This window comes from Podarcis bocagei, assembly GCF_964188305.1.
Source record: "Podarcis bocagei genome assembly, chromosome: 3".
In the NCBI taxonomy this organism is placed as follows: domain Eukaryota; kingdom Metazoa; phylum Chordata; class Lepidosauria; order Squamata; family Lacertidae; genus Podarcis; species Podarcis bocagei.
In genome coordinates, this window is record NC_138127.1 from 24,992,860 (window position 1) to 25,008,918 (window position 16,059).

The following is a 16,059-nucleotide window of genomic DNA, read 5'->3' on the forward strand; positions in this document are numbered from 1 at the left end:
GAAGTCATGCCAGTAAAAGTGGAAATCTAAGTGTGAAGACAGAAAAAGAAAAGAATGTGTGACAACAAAGAGAATAGAATTTGGATGGGGTGTATGTGGAAAGTGTTTATATTCATTTGCTGTATATTAAATGTCATCTCTTTATTACAGTTCCTTTTATGTCCTCATGCACTTGATGAAATTATGCTAAGCATTTAGCTGGCCTGGGAGAAAGCCTTATTGAAAACAATTGGACTTACATCTGAGTCAACATGTATGTGATTGCCCTGTTCAACTGTCAAAAATTTTGGGAACCATTTTAACATTGCACATTCCGCCTGTTGAGAATGCTGCCTTTTCATGTCAAATAGCATTTGATTTCTATCATTTTTTAAAGTTTCAACTCACAGAATTGGCTGTGACTATTTTTTACTTTTACAGACAGTAGCCTGCATATCTCTGCAGCCTATAGTTATTTCCTCCCATTCCTGTTGCTATTGGGGGTCCTTTATAAAAAAGGAGTTGCTTTGAACACTGAGATTATGTGGCTGCCATTACTTAGCTTCACTGCTTTCTTTTGGATTGTGTTACTATGATTCAAATCCCTGTTTGGTCCCCCAGAACTCAAATATAACTCAATTCATTAAATTTGTTTTATCTAAGATTTTGGCGCTGATGTGTGTGTTGTTCTAGTTTAGCTGGACCAACATTATTCATGTTCGCGGGCACACCAAGCAGTGGCAGAGATATATTTATATCATAAATCCTATTAATGTTCTTCCAGTGTTTTTTTCCCCATCTCATGACTGGAACACTGACCAAGATTCAGAAAAGTAATGTAGGCTGAGTGTATATTCACTTAGTACCAATATCAGCTTCTGTGTCACTTTCTACCTTTCACTATTTTTATGACACATGCATAGAGCATACCTGTGAAAAAGCATTCTTTTAACTCCCCACTACACTCTGCCTCTCCCCATATAAATTGACCCAGACTCTATGATCATCACTTGAGGCCTTTCTTCAAATGCTTCCTCCATGAGAGGTCCGGAGGATGGCAACACAAGAACAGGCCTTTTCTGCGGTGGCTCCCCATTTGTAGAATGCCCACCCCAAAGAAGTTCACCTGGTGCCTTCATTATACATCCTTAGGCACCAGGCGAAAACATTCCACTTCAACCAGGCCTTTGGCTAATTAATATTCCATGGCCTTTTAAGTGTTTTTTTGAGAGGGGGTTTATTGTTTTGCCTTGTTTGTGAACCGCCTTGAAATCTTCAAATGATGGATGGTATAGAAACTTAATTAATTAATTAATTAAAATAATAATAATAATAATAATAATAATAATAATAATAATAATAATAATATTTCAGCACATGATTCAATTTTTTAAAAAAATAATATTTCATTGCCTCCTATGTTGTCCCTGCCCCCTCACTATTTTTAACATACTTTCAGCTTGTCTCCAGAGTGGTACCCATTCTTTTGGGTGTGAGAGGAAGACTTTCTTTTTATTCCCCAGGGATTTACAAAAAAGGTTCTTAAAGGGCTTTTTAAAGGCTTAAAGGCCTGTAAGGGTTTTTGCAGGATTTGGAATTCTGACGCTTTTAAGATCCGCTTGTGCTGCTTGAAAATCCTCCTGTCTTCAATTTATGTTATGCCTTGATTTATCAGCTACTGAACTTGGTGCTGCATTTGCATTTTGTGGCTGGCAGGGTATTTAAACATCTTTATTCTAAACCACCCAGAGAACTCTGGTTATGGGTCAGAATATAAATGCTGTCAATAAATAAATATTGCATCTAAAGAACGATGCTGACATTTCACATTCAGCGTTATCAATGCACCTTTGCCAACATGTTCTTAATGAGCTGAGCCTAGTTAACTTGTACCACAAACCTGGAACAACACAAATCTATTCGCATATCCCCTTCTTCAACTCTTCAAAAAAAGATTGGTATTCACGTCTAATGTGGAACAAAAATGCTATTCTCTAATATTGATAAGCTGACTACAGTCTTCTTAGTGCTATATGTATAAAGACTGTCCCTGCCTACATACAAGACAGCTAAATGGACACGATATAAAAGGAAAGGGAATGGGGAGGGAAGACTAAAGCTCCACTGAAGCAGCTCCTTCAGCACTGGCTGATGGATGGAGTCAGGTTGGTCTTCTCCTTCCCAAGATCTTGTTCCTGGGAGGCAAGGAGTACAGCTTGCAGGTGGCCCTTAGCCAGTGACAGAGGCCAGAGTATGCCTCCCTTTGGTTCTACAGTGGTACCTCGGTTTAAGAACAGCCCTGTTTACGAACTATTTGGTATACGAACTCCACAAAACCGGAAGTAGTGTTCCGGTTAGCAAACTTTACCTCGGTCTATGAACAGAACGAACGGTGGAAGGGCACCGGCGGCGGGAGGCCTCATTAGGGAAAGCGTGCCTCGGTTTAAGAACGGCTTTGGTTTAAGAACGGGCTCCCGGAACGGATTAAGTTTGTAAACTGAGGTACCACTGTATAGTCCTTATGCAACAGCTTTAGGAAAACCTTCCTCTTCCCCTTTAGTTTTTAGGTTGCAACTTTAGGGGCAACTTTGAACTTTTTTATTTTGTATTTGAACTATTTTTCTTAATATTCTGTTGGAAGCTGCCCAAAGTGGGTGTCCAGATGGGTGGGGTATAAATATATTATTATTATTATTATTATTATTATTATTATTATTATTATTATTATTATATTTTATTTTAACAAACACTTAACACAGGGCATCAAAGACAGCTGTATGTCCTTTTTTATGCATTTGAAAATGAATCTTGCATACCTCTGCTAAGGGGCATGTGTTTCTGATATGGACAATATACAAATGTAATTAATAGTAGTAGTAGTAGTAGTAAGTATGGCTTGCTTGTACTTCCTGTTTCTATATTAAGAATAGGGCTTTTTTCAGCAGGGCTCTGTTCTGGCATCTCACACGTGGGTGCCATCGCACTGTTTAAGGATAACGATTTTCTATATTTGCCTGATAAAATATGATATTTTTCATCTTTATTAAAATGCCACTAATAAATACTAATAGACAAGTTTATCTTTGTTGCCTTCAAGATAAAAAAGAAGTTGGATTATGGTTGCTACATTATCAGTGTTCCAGATTCTAGAGGAAGGTAAGAAGATGACGGCTACAAAGCCAAACATAAGACCTGCCAGACTATTGTCTTCAAATCCTCTTTCTCTGCTGAGCATTATCTTCCTTGATATGGTGTTGAGAAGGCACAGCTTGGATTACTGAGCTCGATTTATGTGAGGTGAAACATACACATGTCCACAGAAACTGCCAAAGGCTCCAGGAGGTAACAGGAAATTTGTGATCGAGAAGAAGATGACACTGTGGAGAGAACGCAAACAAAAAAGAATGATGTAGCAAGCCCAAGCAGACTGTGAGAGTTAAGTTGCTGTTTTCCTTGGCAGGTTTCAGTTCTGTCCCTCCGGTTGTTTTACAGAAGGCTGGGGGTCCATTGGTTCATGCACCACACAGTTAAACTGTGGAACTCATTCCCACAGAAAGCTGCGATGGACATCCACTTGAATGGCTTTAAAAGAAGATTACAGTGGTGCCTCGCAAGCATGCAGCTGCTGGGTGACCTTGGGCCAGTCACACTTCTCTGAAGTCTCTCAGCCCCACTCACCTCACAGAGTGTTTGTTGTGGGGGAGGAAGAGAAAGGAGAATGTTAGCCGCTTTGAGACTCCTGAAGGGGAGTGAAAGGCGGGATATCAAATCCAAACTCTTCTTCTTCTTCTTCGTTCCGCGAGTTTTTTCGTCTAGCGAATTTTTCGTCTTGCGAAGCATGAAATCCCATAGGAATGCATTGAAATTCCATTAATGCGTTCCTATGGTCAAAAAAAGTCCAAACAAAGCCAAATTTGGTACAACAAGAGTTTATTAAGTGCTCTTTAAAGTCACACATACTGTAAAGAGCATTTCAAAAACTGAAGGAACAATAAATTAAGTTTCTAAACATGACAGAAAAACATTTAAAAATCAACAAAGTGTACAGTACATTTTCTAAGACTCTGGGGGACAACTCGAAGAAGGTTCCTCTTCCACTCTTTGCTTCTTGCTGAAGAACCCCCTCCTCAACTGTTCCCCCAGCCACCCACCACACAGAAATTCAAATCCAGAATTTTTTTACAAAAACAGCAGAGTGGCCCAATGGTCACAGAAAATCAGAAAAATGCAGAAAAAACACACATAAGCTTCCAGATTCTTGCAAACCCCTCCCCAACACCAAGTCCTTGAATTCCAAACACCCCAACCCAAAATCCAACCCCCCCCAAAAAAAGTTTTAAAAGTTTAACTTACCAAATGGCTGCAAAAGAAGTTTTGGAAAAGCTTCAAAAATCACCAAAGTCTTCAAAAACCTCAAAAAAGGCTACCACACCGCGTTCTATGAGTTGCTCCTCGAAGTCAAGTCGCAACTGTATTAACGGTGTTAAGAAAAAGGAAACAAACTTGTGAGACGTTTTTGTCTTGCGAAGCAAGCCCATAGGGAAATCCGTCTTGCGAAACAGCTCAAAAAATGCAAAACCCTTTCGTCTAGTGAGTTTTTTGTCTTGCGAGGCATTCGTCTTGCGGGGAACCACTGTAGATGAATTCATGGATAAAGCTGCAAGCCATTTTGGCCACAGCCTGCTTCCCCAGTGACACAGTCAGAGGAAGTGAATCTTCTGAATACCAGTTGCTGGAAACGACAGCAGGGGGGAGGGCTTGGGTGCACGGATTCTTCTTGCAGGTTTCCCACAGGCATCTGTAAGAAGAAGATGCTGGACTAGAAGGGCCATTGGTCTGATCCAGCAGGCCCTTCTTATGTTCCTATCAGGGCGTCCTCCAGGTACCCTTTTTCTTGCGCTTCCAGGATGATTTGTACTCACAGTGATTAGTACTCATGATGGGAGTCATTATACAGCACATGGTCCTGCTTTAAAAACTGCAGTTTTGGCATAGACAAACTGTTTCATTTCCAGTCAGTGCATGTCCTGTGACTTCTTGATCAATTCCTGCAACTTTCTATACCACAAGCGTTCCAGTTTATTTTTTGGTCATGCTAGAGCTCAAGGGAGCCTCTCCAGGCAGCAAAAATTGGCAAAACATCTCAGACCAATTAATAAAGAGCAATGACAGTCACCAGTGATTTCCCCCCTACAAGAATGTTTAGGGGTACAGTGGTACCTCGGGTTACAGATGCTTCAGGTTATAAACGCTTCAGCTTACAGACTCCGCTAACCCAGAAATAGTACCTCAGGTTAAGAACTTTACCTCAGGATGAGAACAGAAATCATGCGGCAGTGGCACGGCAGCAGTGGGGGGCCCCATTAGCTAAAGTGGTACCTCAGGTTAAGAACAGTTTCAGTTTAAGAACGAACCTCCAGAACGAATTAAGTTCTTAACCTGAGGTACCACTGTACTCTCATTTTCCTACTCATACTGAAATACTGCCCCTCAATGAGGCACAACTGTTTAGGGGTATGCATCCCCCTGCGTCCCCCCAGGGAAAAAGCCCTGACAGTTGCTATTCCAAAGTTTCCTCTTCAGTACAGCTCTCTTTTTTTGTACACAGGAATGTCAACCTTTTGACCTTTTCAATATTGGTTCCAGGAGTCCCTCACACAAGCATGGCCATTGAACCCTTACTTTTTCCCCAGTGCCACAAAAACTGGAGTCCTTGCTCCCCGTCTTCCACCCTCTCTTGCATGCCGGTCAAGGCTGGACATTGTTCTTGGGCACCATCTGCTGTTCATTGTGAGGCATTGCCGCGCTGTATTCCAGTAAGAGGGGCAATTCAGATGAGTGTGCTCACTCTCTCTTTTCCAAATACATATGGATCTGTAAAAAGACAAACAAACTGTAAATCACTTTGCACGTTGAAAAATGCTATGGGTATTGAGAGTATAAAATAACATGTAAATAGAGTGCATCTTAGAAGTATATATCGGCACATGCATTTTAAAAGGCCTCACAATCAGCTCCAGTATAAGATGCAAGCCTACCTGTGCTGATGTGAGTATACAGTTGGTGACCACACAGTCATATGGGAGCCCTAGCTCTGATTGTCCCTCTCCTTGCTGCAACCTCCTTGTCCCTCACAAGGCCAGTTACACCAAACAGCAGATCAGGAATAGCCAGGAGCCCTTCCTTAGTCTTCCACTGCACTGAACGCCAAGTCAAGAAATCAAGATGCATAGCCTGTCAATTTATTTTGGCAGCTGAGGCAGAAAACCCCACAAGTGCCCTCTCCCTCTCCATGGCAGTAAAAATTCAGCTACAAGAAACAATCTGATGCCCTTTCAGGAAGCCCAGAATCAATTGCATCAGGAAGTCACTCCCTACTGTCTAATGGAACTTATCTTGCTCAGATCTAGTACCTTGGTTCTCAAACGCCTTTGTACTCAAACAACTTGGAACCCAAACACTGCAGGCCTGGAAGTAAGTGTTCCAGTTTGCGACCTTTTTTGGAAGCCGAATTTGCTCTGTTTTGAGTGTTACACTTCCATTTTGAGTGTTCTGCTGAGGTCTGTCTGTTTTTGCTATTTATTTTGCGTTTTTGTGGCTCTTTTTTGTTTTGTTTATGTGACTGTGTGGAACCCAGTTCAGCTACTGATTGATTGATTGTGTGACTGCAGTACATTGTTTATTGCTTTTATTTTAATGGATCAGTGGTATTGTGAGATAGTAAAATTCATGTTAAATTGCTGTCTTAGGGGTTGTTTTTAAAAGTCTGGAAAGGATTAATCCATTTTGCATTACTTTCTATGGGAAAGTGCGCCTTGGTTTTGGAACGCTTTGGTTTTGGAACAGACTTCTAGAATTGATTAAGTTTGAGAACCAAGGTACCACTGTACAAAATTCCTCTACAGAGTGGGCTGTAGAAAAGGTCCTGCAGATGCACAGACAATGCTATTTAACTTAAAGTCTATTGTTGTCCAAGTCATAAACATCTTGGGATCATATACTTGGCTTTGTCTGAGCTATTATAAAATAAAAAGTGTTATTTAAATGCAGGTCCACTTTTCATTTTTTTAAAAAACACATTGATTTTTATTTATCCTTGTCCCAGTTGTTTGGTCCTCATGGGGAACTATTGAGTGCCCAGGGAGGCTGAATGAATAGGACATAGGATAATTTAATGAATGGTGTTAACAAGAGCAATAACTGAATGATTGAGGCAACAAGAGCTTCAATTTAATGAATGGGGAAAACAGGGACAATAGCTGAATGATTAAGGCAAACAAGAAGTATAACTGATCTGCTGAGTACTTATAGTGATGGCACATGAAGTGCCAGGCATTAGAGGAAATCTTTAGAAAGATGACCTTCAGCATATTGTCATTGCGTTCAGAAGTTCTCAAACTGTTATCTGCAAGTTCCATTCAGATGGCCTATGGAACATTTGCTGAACAGTGATGAAGCTCTGTGTTTTTCCCTGTATTTGATTCCTCCTTGGCAATGGACATTTTTGTTCACCAAAACAGGAAAATCCACTGCACTGAAGAGGAAAGACTGAAGTTATTAAAATAAGAAATATGTGCTCTGATTTGTAGAATAAAAGGTTTCCTAAATGGTCCATTGAGACCCCTAGCAATTTTCAAGTGGCCTGTAGGGAATAAAAAGTTGGAAAATGCTTGGTGTGAATGCTTCACATCCCATGTTTTAATTGCACCAGCTGTCCAGCCCTAATAGCTCAGAAAACTTTCCAAAAGAGATGAAATGAAAGAAACAACATAAAAAATAAAGATCCCAACAGCCACAGCCAGCACAAAATGCACACCCCACCCCCACTGCGGTATGAAAATGAGCTAACGTTAATTGAATTTACACGTCTCTACTGCTACATGACTGCCTGATCAAATTTTCATTCTTCATAATAGCTTTATATCAACATTCGTTCTTGCTAACACAGTAACAAAAACCTACCTCTTAATGGTGAAATGATTTCTTCCTAACCAAATCAGGGATTTCTATAATGTGAGAAAACATCTCCAGTTCCTCAGGATTCCCAAAAACAGCATCTCACAACAGAAAATCAACAACTAGCTAAGCAAATTCAGCAACAAAATGAGTGGAAATGAAATGGTAATATTTTTGTATAAAAATGTTCACTTTTTTAAAAAAACTGTACTTCACTTTATTACAAACAACATCAGGAGCAACAGTATAGCAAGGAATGAACAAATCAACATTGTGCCACTTGGATCAATAGGTAAGAATAAAACACCATGAGAACCACCTGTCGCATCAGGCCAATGGTTCATCTGGTCCCACACCCTGCCTGTTCTCACAGTGATTAAACAGATGCCTATGGGAAACTCTCAAGCAGAATTTGAGCACAGAGCACAGAGCACAAACAACAACAGCAACAGGTCAGTACCCACGTACCCCCTCCTTCCAGAAAACTCACCAAAATGTCTTGAAGTTACAGGAGACTGCTATGTCTTTTCCTGTTGAGTATGCCTGCTGTTTCCTGTTTCGGAAGAGCCTCAGACCCTATTACAGGGTTTGAGAAATGCACTTGACATGTAGCACATGTTTGCTGGTAGTCCTATACACGTCTACTCAGAAGTAAGCCTCACTGAGTTTGACTAAACTTTCTTCCAGGTAAGTAACTGCATGGAACTGCAGCCCTAATTACAGTTACAGTTTACCTTGCTGTATTTCATCTCAGATTAAAAAAACACTCACATGAAAAAAGTAGTAAACATTACTCAGGTTTCTTCTGCATGAGAGAATATGGTGGCTGGTGAACTGAGTCTCTGGTGAAGTGCCCTTGAAGTGTGATAATGCCCCTTGCGTGTGTGTGTGTGTGTGTGTGTGTGTGTGTGTGTGTGTAGGTGTAGGATCTTGCTATGGTTTATTCCAGGCATAAGCAAACTCTGGCCCTCCAGATGTTTGGGGCTACAATTCCCATCATCCCTGACCACTGGTCTTGTTAGCTAGGGATGATGGGAATTGTAGTCCCAAACATCTAGAGGGCTGGAGTTTGCCTATGCCTGGTTTACTCAGTCACCATATTTGGGACCAGGGATCTCATAGCAACTGTCTTATGATGGATAAGGTATTTGGCTAGATCCTTAGTAACAGCGGTACCCTGTCAAAGGACTTCAGGAGGGGTGGCTCTGTCTGGGAGTCCACACAGGCCAATACACCTCTCCCAATGACAGCCTATGTGGGGTTGTGGAACCCGGCCTATGTTGGGGTTATCTATCTGATGCTGGATACATGCCCAACGCCTTAGCCAAACCTACACTTACCTCCTAGTTCAACCCAATGCCAATCTCCTGTATTCATATCCTCAGTCTTCCCCACACCGGCTGTAGACATCATGCGCCTGTGGCAGCAAATTATCTTCAGTTTTATTGCTTCGTGCACAATCAAATGAGGCCTGTGGATAATTCCCAGCACATATGGCTATCAGTTTAGTTTGCTGGTGCTTTTTTTTTAATTGAGTAGCTTTTTTGATAATCCTGCATGGGAATTAATTCATTTTGGTGCATAAGTGTTGGAAATCATATCTTTTTCTTCTTCTTCTGAAAGCCTGAAAAACGTGGTTGATAATATAGAAGCTCACTCCTCCTAGGTAATTTTGATAGCTGCTTTCTATTTGCATTGTCTGTGCCTATATCTCTTTTAAGTGATTAGATTTCCAGTCTTTCAGAGTGTGTGCTTTACATTTCAGACACCGATATTCAGCTTTTCTAACAAATGTGTTTCAGGCAGACATCTAAAATTGCTTGTGCATAGAGGCTTCCTTATTATTTAGACACAAAGCCTGCATGCTGTTCCTCCCCACAATATAATTCCCTGTTAAGATTGGGGGGGGGGGAAGGGGTAGAGAAAGAGAAAGAGAAAGAGAAAGAGAAAGAGAAAGAGAAAGAGAAAGAGAGAGATGGTCAAACTATAGTGGCCATGTTTGTTGTTTTACAGAAGACAACCCTCTCTTTCAGAAGTAGGGATCCTCTGTCCCACAGACCCAAATAACCCCAAGAAGATATTTTCCTCTTTCAGAAGTAGGGAACCTCTGTCCCACAGACCCAAATAACCCCAAGAAGATATTTTCCCCATCCCATGTCCACCCACCCTACACCTGACATAATGAGGAACTCAATTTCACAGCCAATCACGACAGAAAGCAGGTTTGAACTCACTTCTCATCCCCAAGAGGAATTTGAATGTTTTGCCTGGTGCTTTTTGCCTGGGTTGGCCGAGAAGCTTTTGCTGAGGCACCCGAGCACCTGACAACAAGCTGGCTGTCAGGTGTATCTCAAATGCTGAGCAAGGGAATTCAACAGGGGTGTGTGTGAAACAAACCCCCTGCCCATCTTCTGATGTAATAATGATGTTAGGTGATTGGGTTGCCCAGCCCACTGTCAAATTCGGTCCATGCGGTAGGGAAAAGTTGGCAACCAGGCTCCCTGGACTGAAAAGGTTTCCCACCCCTGTTATATCTGAAGGTCTGTATAAACCCACCACAAATGTGTCTCATACGTGTTACAGAACACATCCACACACAAAGAAGCATCCATCTGTGGCATTGGTTTACTGGCTATTGAGACAATGAGCTGGAAATCAGTCTCATGAGCTCACAGTGGACCTTCACAGAAGTCTCTCTCTCAACTTCAGCCCCACCCCCAATCCATAATATGCACATGATGACAAGGGTTTACTTGACAATTTTTCTCTAACAATAACTGAATTGATATCGGTGAAGAATAACACCATACAATTACTAAGAGGTGGTGGTGGTGGTGGTTCTGAATGCAAACCCCTGCTTTCTTTAGCCGAACAAGTTTGTTTTCACTCCCAATGGATAATCTCATTTGGCACCGTAATCAGTTCAAACTGTGGATTAGCGAGTTTGTAACGTCTGCTTCTGTGAGCAAAGGAGAAGGTTCCTTGAGGCTTTCATTCACAAAGAATCAGAAATGTCAGTTTAAAACCCTAAGCTCCAGGTCTGCTGAGCAGAGCAGCACCAGCATCAGAACAATTTACAGCTGGTCAGTTCCACCCTCCATGTGGAATAGCTAGGCTGTCAATGGGAATTGTAATGAATTTCATGGAAAGCTGGTGTTACAATGCAAGAAAAACCAACTTGCTTTACCTGCTTACTTTAAATATATTTCCCAGGACTTATACGACTCCCGTTGGCCACATACAGCATTTCCCTCAAAGCTGTGTTAGAAATGAAATCTGTCTCCAGCGATCTCTTGCTACACATCAACACCCTGCCATTGATTTACTTGCTTTTAAAATATTAATATAATATGCTATTTGATGTGTATTTTTCTTTCCCTTATAACACGTGCTTTCTCAGACTTCTCTGCAAGGAAATGAAAATATAATTGCATTTGTCACCTTCTGCTATTATTTCTTCTCTTTCAAAAAATGCCCAGAAATATATTCCCCTATTGAGCATTTTTATTGTTCAAATGATAGAACTCCCCATTACAAGGCAGGGTCCCTAAGTCTGTTCTCACTTTTAGCTCACATATATTCAACTGAGCCAAATAAATTTCATCCTGGACCCCATATCTGATAGTCAGCATATGTTGGCTGGGGCAGTGCAAAAGTCAGGAATTCACTTGATGCAGGGCTATACAAATGTATCTTGTTTAACTCTTGTGGCTTTCCAGTCCACCATGTATCTCTACTTTGCAAAAATATATCATGTGGTGCAGTTTGATGGTTGCCAATATCTTGAGTTAGACAGTGTTTCCCAACCTTGGGTCTCCAGCAGTTTTCGGACTACAATTTCCCATCATCCCTGACCATTGGTTTTACTAGCTAGGGATGATGGGAGTTGTAGTCCAAAACAGCTAAAGACCCAAGGTGGGGAATGCTGGCGTTAGAACAACCAAGATGCAAACAAAGAAAAGCTAAGCAGAACTAAATTACTGGATTTTTTTTAAAAAAGAAACAAAACATTTTAGCAAATACTTTGATTCAATGTATACAAAATGTCATTAATCAAAATTATGAAGGCCTGCATTTTCCAGTAGCAAAAACAATCCAGAATCCTGCAGCATATTAACGACTAACCATCATTTGGCATAAGCTTTTGCAATTGCAGTCAGTTTCATCAGATGAATGTAATGCAATCTGAGATTAGCAAGCATATAAACACGTAGCAGTGGTGGGAGATTGTAAAGGATCTTTCATAGAGAACAGTTATTCTGAAAGATCAAAGTTCAAACTATCTTCCCTGTCAGAGTCTGTCATTTTCCTTTCTTTTATATTTCCTTACAATCACTGCACACCATAATTTCATAAATTGCAAAATGAACAATTTTACAATGAACAGTCACAATTTTCAATGAACGGTCTATCACATAATCCACTCTCAATCAAACTTCTGCACTAATTATGCCAGCAGCGAGAAGGCTTTGTATCTATTGACATCCATATCAAAACAACAAGTCATATGTGAAATCATGATTTTTCAAACATTTCTTGTTGCTTCCTGACATTGTGCAACAGCATAAATTCAGTATGTTTAGGTATCAAAGACAAATGCCAGTTTTTATGGAGCCATAGATGGTATACCATGCATGTTCTCGTGGAAGGACACAATCATCTTGCGAAGCTTATGTGGGCATCCTTCTTGATGAGCAGTGTGAAAAATCCTTTTCAGCTGTCAAAGTTTAAGGCCGTTGTCAGGTCTATGAAGGTGATGTGCAAGAGGCACCTCTGCTCTAGACATTTCTCCTGCAGCTGGCACAGTGAGAAAACAGTGTTGATTGTTGATGTCTGAGCACTAAAGCCACATTGTGACTCAGGATAGACTGTCAGTGATTGTGTCCTTCCCTGAGAACATGTGAGGCACCGTCCAGTATTGTCATGAACTGGCAGAATGATGGGGAGGAGGAAGAGGGTGAAGAAGATCCTGGTGATGGGTGTAGGGACACTCTGGGGCAAGCAGAGGACGGGGAAGGGAGTTCTTATAGGGTGACAGAGAATGGCAAGGGGATGGAGGTCAATGCCCAAGAACTAGAGGAACAGAATCCATCTCCAGAGCCAGAGGGGCCCCTGTCCCCATGAACATGGCAGGCTCTGAGATGTAGGGAGTGGTGGGAGAGGCACTCTAGGAAGCTGAGGCAGGCAAGGGCCCACAGCCCAGCTCATTAGCTGGCCAAATGGGACTCACTAGCTCTAGGAGGAGGGGTGTGATTCCTCAGCTGGAGTAGGCTCAGAACAGGTGAGGGTCACATGGCTCATCAAGCCCAGATGCTGCAATCAGCATGCAAAGTATAAAATGGCAGCAGAGCTGAGGTGCTGTGTCTGCTCAGCTGCCCATGTCAAGGGACCTTGGCTTGGATGCTCCTGGACTTCTACAGGACTGGGCTTTGGGTTTGACTCTGGACTGTATTCTGACTATGTGACTTCAGACGGCTACTTGGATTGACCCTGGACTGTGTTTCCTGGATTTTGCTTTCTGCTTGCATGGCTTGACCCCAGACTTGGACTTTGGACGACTTACTGATTTGCTGCCAGGTAAGCCAGGACACAGGTGGAGCTGTGGGTTAAACCACAGAGCCTAGGGCTTGCCAATCAGAAGGTTGGCGGTTCGAATCCTTGTGATGGGGTGAGCTCCTGTTGCTCGGTCCCTGTTCCTACCAACCTAGCAGTTTGAAAGCATGTCAAAGTGCAAGTAGATAAATAGGTACCGCTCCGGCGGGAAGGTAAACGGCATTTCTGTGCGCTGCTCTGGTTCGCTAGAAGCGGCTTAGTCATGCTGGCCACATGACCCGGAAGCTGTACGCCGGCTCCCTTGACCAATAAAGCGAGATGAGCGCCGCAACCCCAGAGTCGTCCGTGACTGGACCTAATGGTCAGGGGTCCCTTTACCTTTACCTTTTAAGCCAGGGGTTCAGGACAAGTATGATGGCTCAGCCTTGGATGACATCCCTGTAAAGAGCAGTGTGAAACAGGGCTGTGTTCTTGCCCCAACTCTTGGGCGTATTTATCTCCCTGATGCTTTCATATGCCTTTAGCTCAAGAGAAGACAGTATGTACTTTCATTTGAGAAGGCATGGGGGTCTGTTCAACCTGGCATGTTTCTGTGCCCAAACAAAAGTGCAGCGGGTCCTTTTCTGAGTTATGTTTTTTGCAAGATGACACAGCCTTGACTACACGTTCTAAGAAAGCTCTACTCAAACACATCAACTGTTTTGCCCAAGCCTGCATGGAGTCCAGCCTTACCACCAGCCTAACAAGACCAACATGCGCGGCAGTGGTGACCACACACTTGATGTGGTAGACGATTTTGTCTATCTGGGCTCCGCAACCTTTCAATTGACGCTGAGCTGGACAAGCGTATTGGCAAGGCAGCTATGGCTACGGCTTGCCTCTCCAAAAGGGTATGGGAGAATGGGAAACTGCAGCCATTACTCTTCCCCCAGTTTCTATTGAAGGATATTTGCTAGTTTACTTATAACAAATCAGATCAAAAGCAGAGAAGGCTTTTTTGTTCTGATGGAGATGCCAGAGCACTTAGGATATGCAGGCACCATGTTTACACAACCAGGGGATTACTGCCATAGCACACCTTGCTCTTAAAGTTATTCTTGGTTGCCATGGTGGTCCATTTTTGATGGATTCTTCTGATATCCTGAACAGTGACATAGACATATAAGGAAGAAGTCTGCTCTATCCTTATCAAGTGTCAACTGGAAAGGCTTTCCAGCTTGTAAATCTCCTTTAATAGGCAAGGGGGGTGGAAGGGGGGGAGTTATTGCAACAAATACCTTATGGTTGGAAGGTACTTGGAGCCAATTGGAAGAGCTGACATCGATAAGATCTCTCATCTTCACGCATATCACTATGGAATTTCAACAAAGAACCCTTGAGGGCAGAACTATCAGTTTTATTATAGAAAGATAATAGCACCTCACAAATTGGCATACACTGACAAAGTCTGCAAGTATACCTACTGTCAGTCATTTACACCATTTTGCAAAAGCTATTATTAGGGCAGGAGTGTACTGGATAAACTCAATGCGAGCATTGCAGCGGTTGAACATTAAAGGTGGTGAACATGGCCAGAATTGTGCAGAATGAGCAGCTACAAAATTTCCACAGTGAAGGGGGGGAAACTAATCAAAAAGATGTGTGTATCACCTATAATTATCAACACATACTTGCCCTTCTCCATCACTAGCTAAAGCATAGCAAAATAGCCTTTGTTTCTGGACTCCAGCTGCTATTTAGTCATTTTAGATACCCCTGTTATTGCTTTTAGATGAATGACCTAATAAACCTTTCCTTTCGTATTTTATTAAGTGTCCATTTAGCCAACTGTTTAATTCCTTAAACAGCATTTAAGTGCTCTCTTTGCTTTTATGCCCACCGGAGCTGGCTCATGCTACTGCTTTCACCACCCTTAATTTAATGCTACATGCAAATTTAGGGGAAGACTTGATTTTCTTTATTTATTAAAATGTGCTAGGACATATTTGAAAGGTCTATATTTCCATGCTTTGCTGCATTTTTGCAATGTTAAATCTCTCCTGGGGTTCTCTCACCTAAGAGTACTCGCTCCAAACTTGGATCTTGGCATCCAGCAATTCTCCTTTTTATAACTACATTTTTTCCTTCTGTCAACATAACCCGCATTTTGAAATTGGTTAGTTTCCACTAGCCATAGTTAAGATTAACCACAGTTTGTCTGGGTTAGGATGACATAGCAGTTTTAAAAGATGAATGTGTAAACTTCTCAGCTACTGGAGGTGGAAGAATGACTCAGGGAGGGGGAGTACTAGGGTAATCCTTGTAAATTATGGTTAGGATTACACCCAAACTCGCCTAATATGAGCATATTGTCATGTAACTCACATGCAACATGGAAGGATGTAAGACTGCATTAGCAGTTTTGAGTTTACTGAATGTGGAATCCTTTCAAGGCATTGAAGCCCATTGAGAGTGAATATATGGCTGCAGGAAACTGAGCTAGCATGAAGTACATTCAGGGGATTCTTATTTTGCTTCTAAATCAACTCTATTCCAGTCATATTTTCTGTGAATGAAAAGATTCATGTATTG

The 16,059-nt window shown here is 41.8% G+C and overlaps 1 protein-coding gene across 1 annotated transcript in view; it reads right to left on the reverse strand.

Moving 5' to 3' along the window:
- Positions 1-5,816, reverse strand: part of IMPG1 (interphotoreceptor matrix proteoglycan 1) — a 91,090-nt gene extending 85,274 nt beyond the window's left edge. Inside the window, exon 1 of the mRNA XM_081187338.1 lies at positions 5,662-5,816. The gene's annotated coding sequence lies outside the window, so the exon portion shown is untranslated. The remainder of the gene's footprint in view (positions 1-5,661) is intronic.
- Positions 5,817-16,059: the final 10,243 nt, after the last annotated feature.